This window comes from Myxocyprinus asiaticus, chromosome 33, assembly GCF_019703515.2.
Source record: "Myxocyprinus asiaticus isolate MX2 ecotype Aquarium Trade chromosome 33, UBuf_Myxa_2, whole genome shotgun sequence".
In the NCBI taxonomy this organism is placed as follows: domain Eukaryota; kingdom Metazoa; phylum Chordata; class Actinopteri; order Cypriniformes; family Catostomidae; genus Myxocyprinus; species Myxocyprinus asiaticus.
The window spans coordinates 34,035,492-34,056,623 of NC_059376.1; the positions used below are offsets into that span (position 1 = coordinate 34,035,492).

The 21,132-nt window shown below is 39.0% G+C and overlaps 1 pseudogene; it reads left to right on the plus strand.

The window, feature by feature from the left end:
* The first annotated feature begins 377 nt into the window (after positions 1-377).
* LOC127424074 (spermatogenesis-associated protein 6-like) lies at positions 378-20,707 on the plus strand (annotated as a pseudogene).
* Positions 20,708-21,132: the final 425 nt, after the last annotated feature.

Sequence of the window (21,132 nt, forward strand, 5' to 3'; positions counted from 1 at the left end):
TACATATTACTTTAAATCATCGAGTGATTAAAATGGCTTCTTTTACTGACCTGATGTGAAGTCTACTCATAGAATGAGGCATAAAGTCATTGATAACACATTATAGTTGAACACATTGGTTAAGGTTTTACTGAGCATCCTCATATTTAAATGTACTTCTAAATGCCTCCCACAGCAGTGTGGCGGGTGTCTGAATGTTCTGATACCATTGCTTGGCTGTTTAACTTCTTTTTACTCCTGAACGAAGAATGAAAAGGAACTTTTCTGGAAGTATATCGAGGCTTTTCCATATATTGCTGATTTTGCATACAATGAAAGTGAATGGTGACTGAGGCTTTCATTCTGCCTGACATCTTTTTCGTTGTGTTCATAAAGGTATGGAACACCATAAGGGTGAGTAAACATGACAGTCAACAATCCCTTTAATTTGAGCATGGCTTTGACATTAGATTGAGGGCCCCAGCCTCTGCATTTGACACAATGCCTGAATTGTTGGGCCTGCTACCATAATATCCACAATTAACCAGCATCAGCAGGGAATAAATACATGACTGGGTTGAGATCTCTCATTACAGTATGCATAAATCGCGCGCCTTTCCACAGAGGTCTCTTGGGCTGAAATGTTTTGACAAATGTTCATTTCTGTTGTGTTATTGCTTCAAAACACATGACGAAAAGTCAAAGAAACAGCTTTATTGCCCAGAAACAGTTTTATTACCCAGTGCTGTCAACAAAAAACAGAATTTAACATTTCATCATCTATTTTTTATTTGACTGTGCAGAAGGTGAAATCCTGGCTACGTTTAAAGAGTTTCTGTATCCACGTCCGCGCCTGTCTCCCAGAAGCCCCCGGTCCGGAGAGAGAGAGTGTGATGAAGAGATCCGTCTCCTTCCCCGTGCGTGTGTCTCTTCCTCAGCGCTTTGTCATATCTCTGATGCATCTTAAAAGGCAGAGCCATTTTCCCGCTATTTGCTTGAAGACGTAGATGTGTTTTCCTAAATTGATCTGCCAAGAGTGTTATTATCTGCATTTTCCATCTGTCTTTTCATCATTTTTAAAAGTTTTGTGATTTAAAACAAAAACAAAAAAATTTATTATTCTGCTTTCTATTCTCCTGTCTTATTCCTTCAGGGTATCTCTCCCAAAGTGGCGTTTTCAACGACGTCCATTATTGAGGAGAGTGATGTGAAGCACGGTCAGCCTGCCATGTCTGCGAGTCTCTGGGCGTTTGATATTAGTGGCACTTGCTAAGGCAAGCATCACTATTATTATAGTAAAAAAGCAAATATCTTGGTGATAGTGAGGCACTTACAATGGAAGTAAATGTTGCCAATCCATAAATGTTAAAATACTCACTGTTTCAAAAGTATAGAATCAGAATGAGTTTTATTTCCAATTGTTCTCACATACACAAGGAATTTATTTATTTTTTTGGGTGAAAGGAGAAACAAGTACACACAGAACATTACAGTGAGACACAGAATGTAAAACAAGGTAAGAGTATAAATAGACACAAATAATAGGACATATAACAGAATGGCGAATGTACATGTGCAAGTGGTAATATATGTGCAAGGTAGGGGTATGTACAGTTATTGAATTAAATATGTGAATTTACATATGCACATGAGATATGTATATACATTATTACACTATGGAGGAGTCCTGAGGCAGTTAATTGTTCATGTGGAAGATGGCCTGTGGTGGTAGAGGCGTGGTTGAGTGCCGGGTTGTGAATGGAGAGCGAGATCAAGGGATGAGAACGGTAAGGATCATCACCTGGCAATGATTGACTTTTAACAGCTGTCTGTCATTGCAGTGAAAGTGGAGACGGGCTTTAAGAGCGAGCCGGACGCCAGTGAGAGGGATAGACCTGCCACGCACGTACTGAGACTGTGCTGTTATTACATTGTGCTGAAAAGCAAGTTTGTGTTTGAGAAAATAAATTACCTTTTTGAGTTGGATCTCGCCGTCTCCCGCTTCCTCCTTTCCATTAAAGTAGAGACCTTTTACATGGCCTGAGGGTAAAAACTGTTCTTGTGCCTGGATGTCCTGGCGCTCAGTGCTCCGTAGCACCAGCCAGAGGGAAACAGTTCAAAGAGGGAATGAACAGGGTGTGTGGGATCCAGAGTGATTCTACCTGCATGTTTCCTCACTCTGGAGACGTACAGGTTTTGGAGTGTGGGCAGGGGGGAACCAGTAATCCTCTCAGCAGTCCTGACTGTCCATTGTAGTTTCCTTCTGTCTGATTTGGTGGCTGAACCAAACCAGACAGATATCGATGTACACAGGACATACTCAATGACGGCTGAGTAGAACTGAGTAAGCAGCTCCTGTGGCAGGTTGAACTTCCTCTGCTGGCGAAGGAAGTACAACCTTTGCTGAGCCTTCTTCACAATGGAGTCTATGTGGGTGTTCCTCTTCAGGTCCCGAGAGTAGAGCCCAGGAACCTGAATGACTGCCACAGTGCTGTTCAGAATGGTGAGGGGGGAGTGCAGAGAGATTTCTCCTGAAGTCGACTATCATCTCCACTGTTTTGAGCGTGTTGCGCTCAAGGTTGTTGTGATCACACCAGACAGCCAGCTGTTCAACCTCCCGTCTGTATGCAGATTCGTCACCATCGCAGATGAGACTGATGACCATGGTGTGGTCTGCAAACTTCAGGAGCTTGACAGTGGGGTCCTTTGCAGTGCAGTCATTTGTGTACAGGGAAAAGAGCAGTGGAGAGAGAATGCATCCCTGAAGAGCAGCAGTGCTAATAGTGAGGGTCCCGGATGTGAGTTTCCCCAGTCTCACTAACTGTTGCCTATCTGTCAGAAATCTGGTGATCCATTGATAGATTGGGGTGGGCACAGAGAGCTGGGTTAGTTTGGTTGAGAGAAGATCAGGCATGATGTATTGAAGGCTGAACTGAAGTTCACAAATAGGATCCTTGCATAAGTCCCAGGTCTGTCGAGGTGTTGCAGGATATAATGCAGTCTATATTGACAGCATCATCCACAGACCTGTTTGCTCGGTAAGCAAACTGAAGGGTGTCCAGCAGTGGTCCAGTGATATCCTTCAAGTAGGCCAAATCCAGTCTTTCAAATTACTTCATGACCACAGACATGAGAGCGACAGGTCTGTAGTGATTAAGTCCTGTGATTTGGGTTTTTTTGGGTGCCAGAATGATGGTGGAGCATTTGAAGCAGCAGGGAACATCACACTGCTCCAGTGATCTATTGAAGATGGGGGGCAGTTGGTCAGCGCAGACTTTCAGACAGGCAGGTGAAACACCGTCTGGGCCTGAAGCTTTCCTAGTCTTTTGTTTCTGAAAGACCGGCACACATCCTCCTCACAGATCATAAGTGCAAATTGAGTAGCAGGAGGGGGGAGGAGGGGGGTCCTAGGAGGTGTTGGTGTGTGTGTGTGAAGTGAAGAACAGAGCAGGCAAGGGGTGTGAGACTGGGCTTTTCAAACCTGCAGTACAACATATTCAGTTCATCAGCCATTAGTTGACTCTCTACAGAGCGAGGGGGAGGTGTCTTGTGCTTTTCAGGCTTTTCCACACAGATGCAGGATTGTTGGCTGAAAACTGATTTTTCAATATTTTATCCCCACTTCTGTAAGCATCCTCTTTGGCATGACAAGTTTTTCTGTAATCTAAATGTCCTAGTAGGGATGCACATATCCTCACAGAAATCAGTATCTGTGAGGTCATCCAGGTCTGTGGCTGCAGCTTCAAAAACACTCCAATAAGTGCAGTCAAAGCAGGCTTGTAGTTCCAGCTCTGCTTCATTACTCCATCTCTTTACAGTCCTTATTTTAGTTTATGCTTGTAGGTTGGGAGAAGATGAACCAGACAGTGATCAGAGAGACATAAAGCTGCACGTGGGACAGAGCGATATGCATCCTTTACAGTGGTGTAGCAGTGGTCCAGTATATTTCTGTCTCAGGTGGGCCACGTGATGTGTTGTTTGTATTTTGGCAGTTCACAGGTGAGGTTAGCTTTATTAAAATCTCCCAGAATAATAATAAGTGAGTCCGGGTGTTGTTGCTGTTGCAACGCTGCGTTCACGCACGCTGAGGACTTGCATTGTGAGGACCAACAGAGCTGAGATATTCTTCTAAAAATCTTCGTTTGTGTTCTGCAAAAGAAAGAAAGTCAAACACATCTGGGATGGCATGAGGGTGAGTAAATGATGAGAGAATTTTAATTTTGGGTGAGCTATCCCTTTAATGGTAATATCATAGAAACCTGGGAGCTGGTTCTTTTAACCAACAATCTAGCAACCGCAAAGATACACCTTGACAACCACCCACAACACCCTATCTATCATTCTGGTTTTTCACCAGGCATATTTTCTTAATTGTTTTTTTAAACAAGTTCTCATTATAGTGCAGCTGAGGCACTATGGTATTATATGTGATCCTAAGTTGACAGAAACACTGAGGTTTAAAAAAAAAAAAAAGAAAAAAGGAAGAATTATCAAATGACTTAGATACAGTATATGTGGGAATATGATGGCACTCCCTATCAATCAAAACTGTCTCCTACCATCTGTGCTATTTGTTTTGTTAGCTGCTGTCATTCTAGTGGTCTGCCACCCCATCTCAGGATGCTCTTTTACGATACAGGTAATTACATAGAATTGAGAATTCTCAAACCTGTCTGTCTTTGAGGATGGCCCATTTAGAGATGCTGATTGTGTCCTTGCAACCTTCATGTCACGTTTCTTTGACCCTGTCTTTGGGCCTGTTTCATGTGAAAGTCCTCCCTTTGTGGATGCCTCTAGCTCGGACTTGACATGGCATTTTGTAAAACAGGCTTTCTCTGCGTGATTTGCATGCATTTGAACAGAGCTTCTTGTTTCTTGTTTAATAAGCTACTTGTGGTGCTGGCTTTTGTTGTTTCAAGGACATCCAGCTTTATCTCCCATTACCAACACCAGCCGAGCCACTAATCACATCAGACAAGTGCAACTCCTGCTTTAAAAAGGCCTCTTTGTCTCTCCGTCCAAAGAAAAAGGAAGAGAGAGAGAGAGGGAAAGAAGAATAAAAGGAGAAAAAGCCACTTAGTTTAATTTCATTAAATCTCTACTCTTCAAACAGCAATCTCTATCAGGGTTTACTTTTTTCTTTTCTGCTTTTTAAAAATGGCTTAATATGACAGGATGTTCCACTTAGCATTTAAATTATCATTGTTTTTTACATCCATGTAATGCCATTATCATATTAGGTTGAGACCAGCCATCAAACGCAATTAACATTTTTAAAAACGTATTTATCCAGGCAGCGCCTGCAGGAACAAAGTTATTGGGGCTCAGAATTATGTTAGCTGAGATTAGAGTTATTGAAGTCATTTGCCTGCAAAGGTGAGATTGGAACACTGAGAAAAGGTTTACATCAGGTTACATGTATACAAAAGAAGAAGATTAGTGGATTAGCACTATACGAACAGAAAGACTTAGGCAATATTACTGCAATAAAGTTCAATCTTATACTTTCTTCCTATTGGAGTTCTATCGTTTCTTTGGTGGAAAATATATTTTATTTTATTTTTAATTTAAAAGGTGAACTGTATCATTTCTGTGCTAAGACAAGCATCACTATCACTAGGCTATTGCACATACTTAGGATTAAGGATTTAAAAAAAAAAAAAACCTTACCCTGAGTATGAAACTTTGGCATGTAAATCACCCCACACCATTTGTGCTACGAATATGAAGTATTCTTAAAATCACGCAGCATGTTGAAAAGAGGTGTACTATTACTTTTATAAGCAATTAGACTTTTCCCATGCGCTTATACTGACCACGTTTACATGCACTTAAGAAAACTGTTTATTCCAGGGTCTTTGCAGAAAGCAGCGTTCTGATAGTTTATGTAATAAATGAAAGTTCACAGAAATTAAGAGCCAGTTGTATGTGTGATTGCTGATGGTGTCATAACTGCTAGTATTGTCACATAATCGCATAATTGTTTTAAATAATTATTCAAGTAATTACATTTTTTATTTATACCACAAAATTGCACAGGTATGCATTATGTTTGATGCATTATGTGTCCTTTTCCATATCCAGTTATGTGGACTTTCCTCCAAGCCCCGTCGTGTAAGAAATAGCCCTGCACCTGCAAAGAAGAGAAAGCCACACACAGCGCCACCTTGTGGATACGAGAAGCCAACGGTGGCGTCCCAGAGCCACTGCCCTTCACCGTACACTCATCGTAAGATGTGCCAGCTGTCCGAAGACACCAGATAGCGACTCCACCGCCTCAAACTGGGGCCCTATACGTTTAAGAAAGAGACTGTCCCTCAGCCTGCTTTTGTGGTGGGTGATATTTGACTGATGATGCAATGGCAGCTATTATATTTTACACATTTTGCTTAAAGTCATCCAAAATATTAAATAATACAAATGGATGTATGGGGATTGTGTACTGTGTAGTGACAAAAGAATGTTAAATCAAAGCTCTGGGATTCTTCAAAGTAGCACCTATTGCCTAAATTGCAGCTCTACACACTCTGGGTATTCTTTTAACCAACTTCATGATGTCCAACCTGAGATGTTTCATGAGGTTCAACAGTCTTGAAGGATTTCCCATGTACTCTATGCTTGACTAGTCACTATCCAATCATACTCCTCTATAAAAAAATAAAAAGTTTTGTAAAGAAATGTATACGTAGGCACAATTTATACTTGTATTTATAACTAATTATAAAGTATTTAAGCTTAAGTCATAAGGTCAGTTATAAGATCATGAGAAATTGAATTTAGTCAAGTGCATCCAAACTTTTATTTGTCCAGTGTTTTTTTATATAGTTTAACATGGCTTAAAATACAGTTGTGCTCAAAAGTTTGCATACCCTTGGAAAATTGGTAATATATGTACCATTTTTAAAGAAAACATGAGTGAGCAGGCAAAACACATTTCTTTTTTTTTCTTATGGGATTCATATTCAACTGTAGGTTATAACAGAATGGCACAATCATAAAACAAAACATGGCAAAAAGAAAAAAATGAAATGACCCCTGTTCAAAAGTCTGCATACCCTTAGTTCTTAATACTGTGTATTGCCCCCTTTAGCATCAATGACAGCGTGCAGTCTTTTGTAATAGTTGTCTATGAGGCCCCAAATTCTTGCAGGTGGTATAGCTGCCCATTCGTCTTGGCAAAATGCCTCCAGGTCATGTAAAGTCTTTGGTCGTCTTGCATGAACTGCACGTTTGAGTCATGCGTCATGCTGGAAAGTCCAAGAGTGTCCCATGCGCAGCTTTCATGCAGAAGAATGCAAATTTTCTGCCAGTATTTTCTGATAACATGCTGCATTCATCTTGCCATCAATTTTCACAAGATTCCCCGTGCCTTTAGAGCTCACACACCCCCAAAACATCAGTGAGCCATCACCATGCTTCACAGTGGGGATGGTATTCTTTTCACTATAGGGCTTGTTGACCCCTCTCCAAACATAGCGCTTATGGTTGTGACCATAAAGCTCTATTTTGGTCTCGTCACTCCAAATTACAGTGTGCCAGAAGCTGTGAGGCGTGTCAAGGTGTTGTCGGGCATATTGTAACTGGGCTTTTTTGTGGCATTGGCGCAGTAAAGGCTTCTTTCTGGCAACTCGACCATGCAGCTCATTTTTGTTTCTCAAGTATTGTCGTATTGTGCTCCTTGAAACAAGCACACCATCTTTTTCCAGAGCAGCCTGTATTTCTCCTGAGGTTACCTGTGGGTTTTTCTTTGTATCCCGAACAATTCTTCTGGCAGTTGTGTCTGAAATCTTTCTTGGTCTACCTGACCTTGGTTTGGTATTAAGAGATCCCCGAATTTTCCACTTCTTAATAAGTGATTGAACAGTACTGACTGGCATTTTCAAGGCTTTGGATATCTTTTTATATCCTTTTCCATCTTTGTAAATTCCATTACCTTGTTATGCAGGTCTTTTGACAGTTCTTTTCTGCTCCCCATGGCTCAGTATCTAGCCTGCTCAGTGCATCCATGTGAGAGCTAACAAACTCATTGACTATTTATACACAGACACTAATTGCAATTTAAAAAGCCACAGGTGTGGGAAATTAACCTTTAATTGCCATTTAAACCTGTGTGTGTCACCTTGTGTGTCTGTAACAAGGCCAAACATTCAAGGGTATGTAAACTTTTGATCAGGGTGTAAAAAAGAGGATAATTTTCTATCCGTTCCGGAGTGGAACTTCAATAAATTGCCCTTGAAGGTCTCTGCGTTGTTCTGTCTTTTCTGAGCGCTGAAGTAAATCAGTTATTGTTAATTCACACATTTGATTCCGTTATTCACTTTATCTGACTCCAATTTTATATTAATCTGACTCCAATTTAAGTTGACCTCTAATTTATATTTAAGCTCTAATTAATTTCTGATCATTCTTTTAATTTAACATTTTTAGGTTATTGATTACTCTAAATCCTCTTCTATTCATTGTCCTTTTGATCTTTGGAGACTTACGCCGGCCGTTATTAAATTACGTAAACCTCCCAAAAATGGATAGCCAGTTCCGATCTTAGTCAGCGGTTGTAGGGTTAAATAATATCGTCTGTTTTGGCTTGTCTCGTAACCAGATGATATTGCCACTTAGTCACATACATACAACTTGCTAAGACGGGCGGTGAGCAGTGACTGAGAGTCTTTAAATGGCTTTCTCCTACCCGGTTGTCCTGAGTGGTTTCTCCTATATTAAAGCTCCAGTATGGTCTACCCTGGTCTAATGAAATTAAAATCCTACCCGGCTGTCCTAGGTGGTTGTCCTACCTGGTTGTCCTAGGTGGTTGTCCTACCTGGTTGTCCTGAGTGGTTTAAATTCAAACTGAGAGTCTTTAAATGGCTTCCTCCTATATTAAAGCTCCAGTAATTATTTCAGAGGAATTCAGAATAAATCAAATAATAACAATTTATTTGTCAGGTAGGATATAAAACATTGTTTCAGAAATTCAAATCAAAGCCAATTTCACATGATCAGAATAAACAAGCATTGCTAAAAATAAAAGACAAGTCAAAGAAACATACCTGACAAAAATACATGCAGCGGTACAGCATGGGAGATCTGCTTACAGAACCCCAGAGCTTCATGCCAACTTTCCTTAAATATCTAGACAGAATAAACATTGTGTACCAAATGGTATTATCCTTTGAACAATGAGAATTTGGGGGTGAATGGGTTCTTGACTTCCTGGGGTTTAACCCTGTTAACATATAGGAGATCATTTCGATTGTAGGTCAAGGAGGGGGAAAGACCTCCAGAATTATGCAGTATTTGGCAAAGACCTTATAACTTTGTTACCATTAGTTTTATCAACATGGGAAAGAGACCACTATACCAGTCGCACAGAGACCTCTTAAATGATATCAAACACATACAGTTGCATTCTTTGTTTTCATGGTATTTGTTATATTTTTACATATAAATCTTGTGTCTTTTGTGTTGGTCCAGAGCTGATGAAGGGGAGAAGGGGGAGAGAGAAGGGGGGGCAGCAAGGTGATTTGCAATTTATCACACTGTGGTGATATTCAGGTGTAGATTTCAGCTTTTGTGAGAGAGTTCTATGACGTTGATTCTCGCAGAGTTCTTTGACTTTTACCGGAAATTTTTGGTTGTAGACATTCTGGTGCCAGCCTTACAAGAGCCATTTGGGTGATTTCTATTATAATAAATGGCTTCATATTATCACTATCCTTAAATAAAATAATTTTTTTTGCATGATCAGTCATATTTTCAAAATCAATGCCAATATTTCACAATTTCTGCCAGGGTATGCAAACTTTTGAGCACAACTGTATATGCACAAAGTGACATCCAAGTACTTGTGTCCATTTTCCCTAATTAACATGTATGATGTTATAATGTTAAGACTTTTTGATGTGAATTTTAATATTTTTATTTCTCTGTGGGTGCGTTTGATTAAAGCTGACAGACAGTTGTGTCAAAATTTCTGCCTCATTCTTGACTGGCGTAAAAAACATCAGTTCTCCCTCTTGTTTCTTTTCCTGTGTTTTCTAAAACAACAGTCCCTCCTGGGGTGCAAATATCAAAGCTGTCATGTTATAAAAGGCAGCTCTTGGATTTGCGTTTGATATCATCGTGGCATTTTCTGTCACATGCCTATTAAAAAGAGAGTAGCCTTTTCAAAGGAAATCCGGAGGCTACAATTAACTTAAGTAATTAAGAGTCAGGCCGTGATTAACAAATATGTCCCTCTTTATTTGAGCAGATTAGACTCTTAGTTTATTATCATTATGTGTTTATAGTCGGCACACTTGTTTTGCATGAAAACTAAATAGCTCGTTTCATTAGCCGGCATGGTCACTTTACTATTTAAATGAAGTGGCACCAGTCTAATTGAAGTTTGAAAGTTGGATTGATACACAGACACCTGAATGAGTTTGAGTCTGAGTTAGTTAAAACTAAAAGTTTCTTGCCTCAATTTCACCTTTCCACAGAAGTGATTAACCCTGAAATTAAAGACAAATTAATTTAAATAATCAATGCCCCATGTGTCAATGGAGTGTTGATGCACATTTCTTCACCTGTTAAAGAGGGGCGAAGTAGCTGATTACATTTTCTGTTTGCAGGTGCCCTGAAGTCCAAATGCATCATTGATAGAATCCTCTACACATCCTCCATCTCAGTCTTCTACAAAAAGAAGCCCCCTGCATCTGAGATCACTGAGCAGTGCCACAGACATCACAGGTCACAATGATAGTTGTGTTTTTAAAGGGATAGTTCACCCTAAAAAGAAAAATTCTGTAATCTTTAATCACCCTCATGTGTTCCAAACCTGTACAACTTTCTTTTTCCCATTGAACACAAAAGGTGATGTTAGACAGAATGTTAGCCTCCGTTGCCATTCGCTTTCATTGTATAGAAAAAAGATGCAATGCAAGTGAATGGCGACTGAGCTGTCATGTGCCTAACATTTAGCCTAACATCCCTTTTTTGGTGAATTATCTCTTTAGTTTCAATATTTGGGCCCTCAAAAACTAGTAATGCCACTAATAAATATTATTAGAGGTGGTTTGAGTGTTGTGTATTATATACAGTTAAAGTCAAAGGTTTAAATACACCGTAGCCAAATACATTTAAACTCAGTTTTTCACAATTCCTGACATTTAATTTTTGAAAACATTCCCCATCTTAGGTCAGTTAGGATCACTACTTTATTTTAAGAATGTGAAATGTCAGAGTAATAGTAGAGAGAATTATTTATTTCAGCTTTTATTTCTTTCATCACATTCCCAGTGGGTCAGAAGTTTATATACACATTGTTAGTATTTGTTAGCATTGCCTTTAAATTGTTTAACTTGGGTGAAACGTTCCACGGGTAGCCTTCCACAAGCTTCTTACAATAAGTTGCTGGAATTCTGGCCCATTCCTCCAGACAGAACTGGTGTAACTGAGTCAGGTTTTTAGGCCTCCTTGCTCGCACACACTTTTTCAGTTCTGCCCACAAATTTTCTATCGGATTGATGTCAGGGCTTTGTGATGGCCACTCCAATACCTTGACTTTGTTCTCCTTAAACCATTTTGCCACAACTTTTGAGGTATACTTGGGGTCATTGTCCATTTGGAAGACCCATTTGCGACCAAGCTTTAACTTCCTGGCTGATGTCTTGAGATGTTGCTTCAATATATCCACAGAATTTTCCTTCCTAATGATGCCATCTATTTTGTGAAGTGCACCAGTTGTTCCTGCAGCAAAGCACCCCCGCAACATGATGCTGCCACCGCCATCCCTCACGGTTGGGATGGTGTTCTTCGGCTTTCAAGCCACACCCTTTTTCCTCTAAACATAACGATGGTCATTATGGCCAAACAGTTCAATTTTTGTTTCATTAGACCAGAGGAAATTTCTCCAAAATGTAAGATCTTTGTCTCCATGTGCACTTGCAAACTGTAGTCTGGCTTTTTTATGGTGGTTTTGGAGTAGTGGCTTGTTACTTGCTGAGCAGCCTTTCAGGTTATGTCTATATAGGGCTCGTTTTACTGTGGAAATAGATACTTGTCTACCTGTTTCCTCCAGCATCTTCACACGGCCCTTTGCTGTTGTTCTGGGATTGATATGCACTTCTCGCACCAAACTACGTCCATCTCTAGGAGACAGAATGCGTCTCCTTCCTGAGCATCATGATGGCTGCATGGTCCCATTGTGTTTATACTTTCGTACTATTGTTTGTACAGATGAATGTGGTACCTTCAGGCATTTGGAAATTGCTCCCAAGGATGAACCTGACTTGTGGAGGTCCACAATTTTTTTCTGAGGTCTTGGCTGATTTCTTTTGATTTTCCCATGATGTCAAGCAAATAGCCACTGAGTTTGAAGGTAGGCCTTAAAATACATTCACAGGTACACCCCCAATTCAATACACCTCCTTTCAGAAGCTAATTGGCTAATTGTCTAAATGCTTGACATCATTTTCTGGAATTTTCCAAGCTGCTTAAAGGCACAGTTAACTTAGTGTATGTAAACTTCTGACACACTGGAATTGGGATATAGTAAATTAAAATTGAAACAATCTGTCTGTAAACAATTGTTGGAAAAATTACTAGTGTCATGCACAAAGTAGATGTCCTAAACGACTTGCCAAAACTATAGTTTGCTAATATTAAATCTGTGGAGTGGTTAAAAAATGAGTTTTAATGACTTCAACCTAAGTGTATGTAAACTTCTGACATCAACTGTATATAACAGTATTTGCCAACAAATTTCCTCTTGCTGTCTAGATCCCTCTCTCCTTGGAAGTTTCAGATCAAAGCCCACCCAGGTACATTACAAAGCAATCAGTTTGTCAACATAGAGGCTGTAAAGGAACATTAAGTAGGATAATATGGATTCATGTAGGATACTGCTAGCCTACGCTGACCCTGATTTCTACACCATGTCCCTTGAGAAGATGTCCACACAGGCAGCCAGGAGTGCTCAGAATAAAGTCCCCAAAGACCATTCGACCCCTGTGTCCAGCATTCTCAGAGATCAGAGTCCGGTCCTTACCAACTCTTCCCTTAGAGAACGGTGAGTTTAACACTTTTTAGTTTTAGTTTTTTTGTTTCAGATTGAAACAATATTCATCAAGAAAAAAAACAAAGCCTGGATTGGAATTTACCCATTGGGAGTTAATTGGATCATTATTAATGATCTCTAGATGGCAGGTGGTTGGAGGGAAGGGGCTAAAAAGTAAGAGGGCTTGGTGATGTCAGCCGAAAAGTAAAGTCATTTCAGAGGTAGGGCAAGTTATTAAATTAACGAAAGATTATGCAGGCAAACATACTTTTTTTCTTTTGAATAACAACGCAGATGATTCGTTGACAATAAGTGGGTGTTTTTTCAACTACATGCAGATTTAAACTTTTTCTTTTTGTTATATGAAGGTCCCATTAAAAATTTTACTATGCGTTCATAATTTATTTTTGGTACTTTTACAGAATCTGATGTTTGGCCATGTTTGTTCATTACTTAAGAGAAAAGGTGGGGAAGAAGGGATTCAGCTAGATCTGATTTATCAAAATAAATTTATTTTTACGCACAATTTACAATCATATTTTAATCAAACTACACAATGATGACTCCAAGAAGTTTTAGATATTACAGTTTCATTTTCTGTTGAAGCATGAATTTCAGTACTTGTTTTAAAATTATTTTTTTTATTAATTTTTCCAAAAATTACGACTTTCTAACAGTTGTAGCGTCATTTCCACCACACTAAACAATGTTTTTTCAAAAGTTAGTTTACTTGATAACCAAGTCGACAACAGTGTCAGTGAAGAGCATGCTTGAGATCAAATATGGGACAAGTTATATTTGAAGAAAACAAGAAAAATCATGGTAAATATCACTTGTGAGCAGTGTATTTTTATTAGGCGTCATTTCCAATCAAGCTGTTTTACCAAATGACACAAAAAGTTTGAAAATATTTCATTGAATGGATTTACTAGAATACATGAAATATAAGCTATGAAATTTGCATTAGCAAGACAGAGTCTGCTTTTTCAAAAATAATAATAATAATAATAATAATAATAATTTCCATCACACAATTCTGTTTAACACAATACAAAATTTGAGATGTATTGGAAATAACACAATGTTTGGTGGTAATTATCATGATTTTCAGAAAAAAAATGACAGAGATCTTCTGTGATGCATGTTGGGCATTGTTTGTAGACAAATTTTAAAGAAAATTGTTAGTGTTAAAAATGGTTTAGCGAGACTTTACTATCTAGAAGTCCACAATGCCAAAAGTGTCTGAAGATAAAGAAACACCCGAGACCAGGAACATGTATTAAGTAAATATAGTCAGTTTTGATTACTGTTGACTTTAAAGGTGAACTCAGCATTTATAGTACATACTCTTAATTGGAGTTTAACAATTTGTAGGAATTTATCTTTGTTCTTTTCATGCTGTTTGTTTTTGTCATTAGACTGATTTATTTTTTTCATTAGGGACAAACAGAACCATTATACTCATTTATCCTTTCATGTGTGTTTTTCTTTGTATGCTGTGCCCATGGTATTTTCCCAAATCCATAATAGATTATATGTATTTTCCTCAAAGCTACCAACATGCAGTGAACGTACATAAAAGCGCTACCCCATGGCCTGTTTCCTTATGAATTTCCAATTACATGATATTGACTAAATGTGCGCCTCATAAAAACAAAGGCCAGTAAACAGAGAGTCCATTCCACAAATCCATATTGTGATCACACAACGGACAAGATGAATTTACTGCCTCACCTTCAGATGACAGAATCTGATGTTTGGTCATGTTTGTTCACTACTTAAGAGAAACGGGAGGGGGGGGGGGGGCTGTGAAAACAAGAGGAAATGTTATTGATTGGGTTTCAGGGAGATCTAATGCGTTTGACCCGACGCACAGTTTAATAAATTCCAAGAGACCTGTGTCATTGATCTAAACATCAGCTGCAAAACCAGCAAATGTTTGTTTGTTTGCTAGTCTCTCTACCGCCTCTTTTTCCACAGGGGCAAGAGCAAACATTTAAAATCAATAGACAATCTAAGACTTGAGAGTAAATAGTGAGAAATGTGTGATACTATTCTGTCAATTGAAAGCATGGCCGGAGTCAGAGACCTGCAGATTAAGCTTTGCTCCGTAGATGCACGCAATGAGAGAGCATGCACGTCTTTTCTGAGCTGCTGATGGGGGGATTGAAAAAAACGTTGGCTTCTTGAGTTCAGTCTGCACTTTTATGCTTCGTTTGTGCTAATTATAAAGACTGTCTGAAGCAGTTTTCAACTAGTTCTACTTTTAGACCTATATTTTACATTACCTATCAAGTGGTGAACCAAAATATTTGTTTAGCTTAGCAAAATGTTCTTAAAGGGATAGTTCACCCAAAACATTTTAATTCCATCATTATTTGTTCCATTCTCATGTTGTTCCAAATCTGTATCACTTTTTTCCATTGTGAGGAGGAAACAGATGCCATAAAAGTGAATGGGGACTGAGGATATCCTTCTGTCTCATATCTCCTTTGGTGTTCCAGTCATATGTGTTTAGAAAAACATGAGGATAAGTAAATGATGACAGAATTTTCATTTTTTTTTAATCAGACATTGAAATGTATTATGTTGGCTTGACGAAACCAACATTCTCTCATTCTGCAAACTTCGTTGAGGGTTTTTTATTTATTTATTTATTTTATTCCAAATCCAAGACCGAAATTTCAAGAACTTTCAAGCTACAGCCACCAAACTCAGCACAGACCTTCAGACTGTTCTGGAATAGTGTGCCATGTCTTTTCTAACTGATCAGACTTATGGCTTTTGCACAGCAGACGATCAAATTCGGGAAAACCCCATAGACTTGCATTGACTGAATGTTTAAATGGGCCAATAGAATGCTTGTTAATTAACAGTCAAAAATTCTAATGTAAACAAGCCCACACAAGTCTTTTAATCTGACAGTTTATCCAACTATCTATATGACTGTCTGACTACCTAGCTAGCATCCTGGCATTTTGTTTTACTGTAATTTCTGTATATCCTTTAAACTAGTTTGAACTTTCAGACAAGGCTTTGTCAAGCCAACATCAAAGTTTGCCTTGATAAACTTTACCTATCTAGTTGAACACAAAGTTTTTTGTTGTTGTTGTTTTGTTTTTGTTTTTTGGCATAGTGTTGTTCATAATTTTTAAGGATGAGGGCATGTCATTTGCCAGGCTTCTACCAAGTGACAGATTCATTTTATTATTTGCAATGAACATTGTTATCAGAACCTGCAACCCAGTTTTTGGACATGACCCTCTGTTCCAAAGCACAGCTTGCTTTACGGCCTTTAAAGATGAAGAACCATAGTAATGCATAACCTTTTATACAAATTTGCTAATTTTTTTTATCTCTCTTTCCATTTTGTTTCTTCTTTATATAGGTTCTAATTCATTCTCACTATCTATCATTTCAAACAATGTTAGTTAATAATTACAATAAGTACTATTGTATTATCCAATATTATATCATTTTATTGCTAGTTTATTCCTGTGCAGGTTTTGACACTCTGAACCCCAGGACAGAGCTAGGGTGTGTGGATAATTCTTCATCTAAGCCTCTCTTTCTCTCTTGTGGCATATTTAGATGCGTAGAATGAAAATATCAGCATTTGCTACAGGGCTGCAGATAAATGTCTCTGCATGTGTATTTGTGATTTAACTTTATGATTTAACTGGTTTGAAATTTACAACAAGCCATCTGGATTTCCCAAGATGATAGCATTCTACACTGAAAGGGCAACAGCACAGACTAGTGGTCAGAATTGGTATTAAACTGTAGTGGTATTTACTCCAGAGTCCTTGATGTCATAACTAGTTCTAATGGTTTACTACATGGCCTAAATTGCGGTATGTGGACATGCCATTCTAATCAATGGCTTTGGCTATTTCAGCTACATCCATTACTTGAAGGTGCCTAAAATTACCTTCCATTACCTGAAGGTACCGAAAAGTGACCATATTAATGCTCATGGTTTTATATTTAAAGAGTAGTTCATGTAAAACCTGAAAATTCTGCCAACATTTACTGTCTTGTTGTTCCAAACCCATGTGAACTACTTTCTTCTGTGGAACACAAAAGTAGATGTTAGGCAGAATGTTAGGGACTGACAGCCTTTCATTCTCCATTCACTGTTTGCATATTTTGTTCATACAATGAAAGTGAATGGTGACAGACACTAAACATCCTACCTACATCTCCTTTTGTGTTCCATGAAAGAAAGAAAGTCATATGGGTTTGAAACAGTGTCAGAAATCAACTTAAACTCTATGGGGAAAATATTGCCCCTTAAAGTTTTTCAGCTGAATTTTTGCCCCACATTTCCAATTTTGGGGGCATATTTGTCATTTTAAGTGACATTTTTGCATTGAGCCTGGTTTAAAGGTGGGTAAAAAAAAAAAAAAGGAATTTCATTTTTCGGCTAACGAACCCTTTCAGTTTTTAACAAGCACATATGGGTGTGGTGTTCAGGTGTCCAAATACTTTTGGCCATGGGAAAATTTGAATCTGACAGTTTCATTGCTTAATCGAGTTTCATTCATTCTTAAAAGTCTAAAAATGTCTCTTTAGAGCGAGACTTCCTTTCAGGCATGTTATTTTTTTTTTCTCTTGCAGGTTCCAGAGTTCCTCCTGTCCCTCACAGTCGGTGGAGATCCACAGACGAGTGCAGAAAATAAACACCCCTGGACTCCACTGCAAGCTTTCCTTTGTACGTTACGTCTAAGACCGCAATTCCTCGTAATGCTGTCATTTTGCACACACGTTAACTCGTGCATGCTCAAAATCACTCATTACTGCACATGTCAGTTTTTCAAACATTAGCCATTCGCTCTGTCATCCATTCTCTATTCTTCACATCCATTGTGTCAGGATGTACCGCCACTGCCTTCCAGGAAGTGAACATGCTAATCACCTTACATGCTTATTCTTCCCGTTCGCCGCCACGAATCGCTCACGCAGTAAAATCGTGGGCCATTTAAGCGCATCGCCACCCACGCTGCATTCCACTAGAACACCCTGATGTGTTAGCAAAGCGAAAGAGTTCTAATTACTCTAAAGCTTCTGCAAATCCCCCTTAGAGGAAAAAAATGGAGAGTGTGTTCAGTGGGAGGGAGGTCTTGGGGCTGACGGCTGTCGTTACAGGCGCATCTTTGCAGATGAAGGAGAGAGAAAGAGGAGAGGTGCCACTGTGGCACAGTTGGGTGCCAAGCACAACGTGGCTGAAGCCCAGCTCAAGTATAGAAATGTGTAATCCAATCCAAAGTTAAATAGAGGGAAGAAGAGTGATTTATTTTAAGGATATTAATCAAGCAGTTCAAAGGATCTGCTTTTGTAAAGAGTTTCACTCTTCATTGCATTAGCAGATTTTAGAGAAATGTAATTAGCTTGGGATATTCAGCAGCACTGTTTGCATATCTTTATGCTAATTTCACCATGTTAGAGAACTGAACATTGATTTTTTTTTTTTTTACAGTGTTAGTATAGTGATAATCATTTGGAAGATCATCCATATTTTCAGAACTTAAATGTAAATTATAGTTTGTCCTGTTTGTGTTTGTTTTGTCAGGATGAAGAGAGTAAGAAAGAAGGGGTCACAAAGAGTTTACCTGGTCCTGTCTACCACGGTTCACAGATTGACAACGGCTTACCACAGGACAGGGAAACACCCCATGTATTGCAAGGCAGCACTGTATTGATATTCCTCAAACATTCTGGTTGGTTCTAAATCCCTAACAGCTCTATTTTCATTTTTATGAATGCGCAACGACCGTGCACTACGTCTTATCCAATTTCCGTGAGTGTGCTAACTTTTAGCGCAGTTTCCATACCATTGCAAAGCACAAGTTTGTGTGGGTGTATGCATGCAAACTGTGGGTGTATTGTATGTTGATGAAGTTTGCTATTTTCGTAAGAGATAGTTCATTAAAGATGTTTAAGAAGCATGCCTTTTCTCAGCTGAGTCTAATCTCAGGGTGTGTTCACACTTGTAGTTCGGTTCTCTTGGTTCTCTTGGTCCGGACCAAAAAAGAAAATGATACATTTAGTCCTGGTTCGCTTAGCGTTCACACTGGCATTTTTAACACCGAACCTAAAGATACAAAATAAAAGGCATAAGGATAAGGTCACAACCTAATTGGACAGCTTTTATGACGTATATTTTGTGACGGAACTTGCCGAACATCCAAAACAATGCTGGCTGCTGGGCTAAATGCGCTCGTTGGATGTATATATATATATATGGTGGTATTTTTACCAGCTGAGAACAAATGGAGAGCTAATAAAATGTGTAAAGGAGTCAAAACCGTGCCAGGAATTCCTCCGTTGCACACACAAATGAAGATATGCTGCAAGGACAGCTGATGGCGGTTCTGATGCCTGTACCAACTGTAATGGGCAACATAGCTCCTATGATGAGAAGAACCAGGTATGCTTGAGGTCAGTATTAAAGGCAAATTACTTCCTGTTATTGGTCCGTTTAGACGTCTTTGGTCCATGCTGCGTTTATATATCAATCGAACCGCACCAGAGTTCATTTGGAAGCGGACCAAGACCTACTATTCAGGGGGTCTCGGTCCGCTTGTTTGGTGCGCACCAAGGTTCGGATGGCAGCGTTCACACTTGTTCAAATGAACCGCACTAACAGAGCAATCACACCAGAGTTCGATTTAATCGAACCAAGCATGCCAAGTGTAAACACACACTCAGACTGCACTTGCAGTTTGGAGGTTCCACCAGCAGGTGGTAATAAAATTAATGTCCAAACTCTGAAAATACAGTGGAACATCAAATTATGTCCCTGACAATGGCTGGGTTTCCCGAAGCACTAAGTAGAACGTTAGTAGAACTTAAGTAGTATGATGATCTCTAAGGCGTGTTTCCCAAAAGCATTGTTATCTAAGTAGTTCGTAAAAATGTTCATAAATTAACGAGAGCTTTGAACCGCACCTATCCTGTGAGCTCCTGACCGATTTTTTCCAGTCGGAAGAGATCGCCTGGAAATCGTTGCCGCTCGTGTGGTCGCAGCTCGTATCGTGTGAGAGGAATTACGAGCGGAGCCGAGCGGTTTACGAACAGCTCACGACCTCCCGATAATTTTTTTAAAATGTCTAAAAAATTCGGGCCGATTTGGCGCTCTACCTGAAGTTGACCAATCACGAGGAGGTGTTACAACTCACATGATCAATGAAAACTGAATGTTCAAGCTCTTACACATTTTGAGAAAATGGTCATGTTAAAACTGTGTTTTCCCCAAATGATTCACTGGGAAGGATTGTACAGAAATTCTATGTTGTTCTCTGCTCTTCAAACAAATAATCTGCCATATGGGTTGCGCTAGAAAACAATCTTTATCACTCTGACGGAAAGAGTTGTAAAATTTCTTTCATTTCAGTTCTAGGGCTACATTTAGTGGGATATAGCATCTGTTGTAATTGTATATGCACACGATAGTGGATATGTGATAGAAGAGTTTTTTTTTAACTCTCCAAGCATGAGTCTGGTGAAACCAAGGACGTATAGGTTGAAAGTTCTACCTGTCAATCAACCGCCTAGCTAAAACAAGATATTTAAACTTTGCTGTGTGCGGCTTTAAAGCGTATTCACATGAACAAGACCTCACAGATCTTCTTCAGAATGTGTGCTATCAACAAGCAAGCAGTGACAGATGAGAAGGACGTAGCCTACATCTAAAAGTGAATAATACAGGTAGCTTACTCCACTAAAATAACTCAGAATTCTGCACTAAACATCATATTTGCGCTTAAATTAAATCCAAGTATAACTGACAGAAATGGCGCGAATTTTCAGCACTTTCTTTTTAATCTTGTACATTTGGTGCACTTTATTATCATGCAGTAACTGGCAGCAACACACTTCATGACTGCATACATCAGTCATAATGTCAATCACACAGCCTCGCTTCGAAATCTGAATCTGTCAAATGTCGGACAGCATTTGTAATAATTATCTATATATTTTTTTTAAATCGGCAGATGAGTTTTCAGCTAATGCAGCCCCTGGCCATGCCAGTCTTCTTTTTTATTTCTAAATCGCAAGCTACAAGGAATTAAAGCAATGTCCTCCTCTGGCTTTATGTCTTATATCAGCAGTTCTCA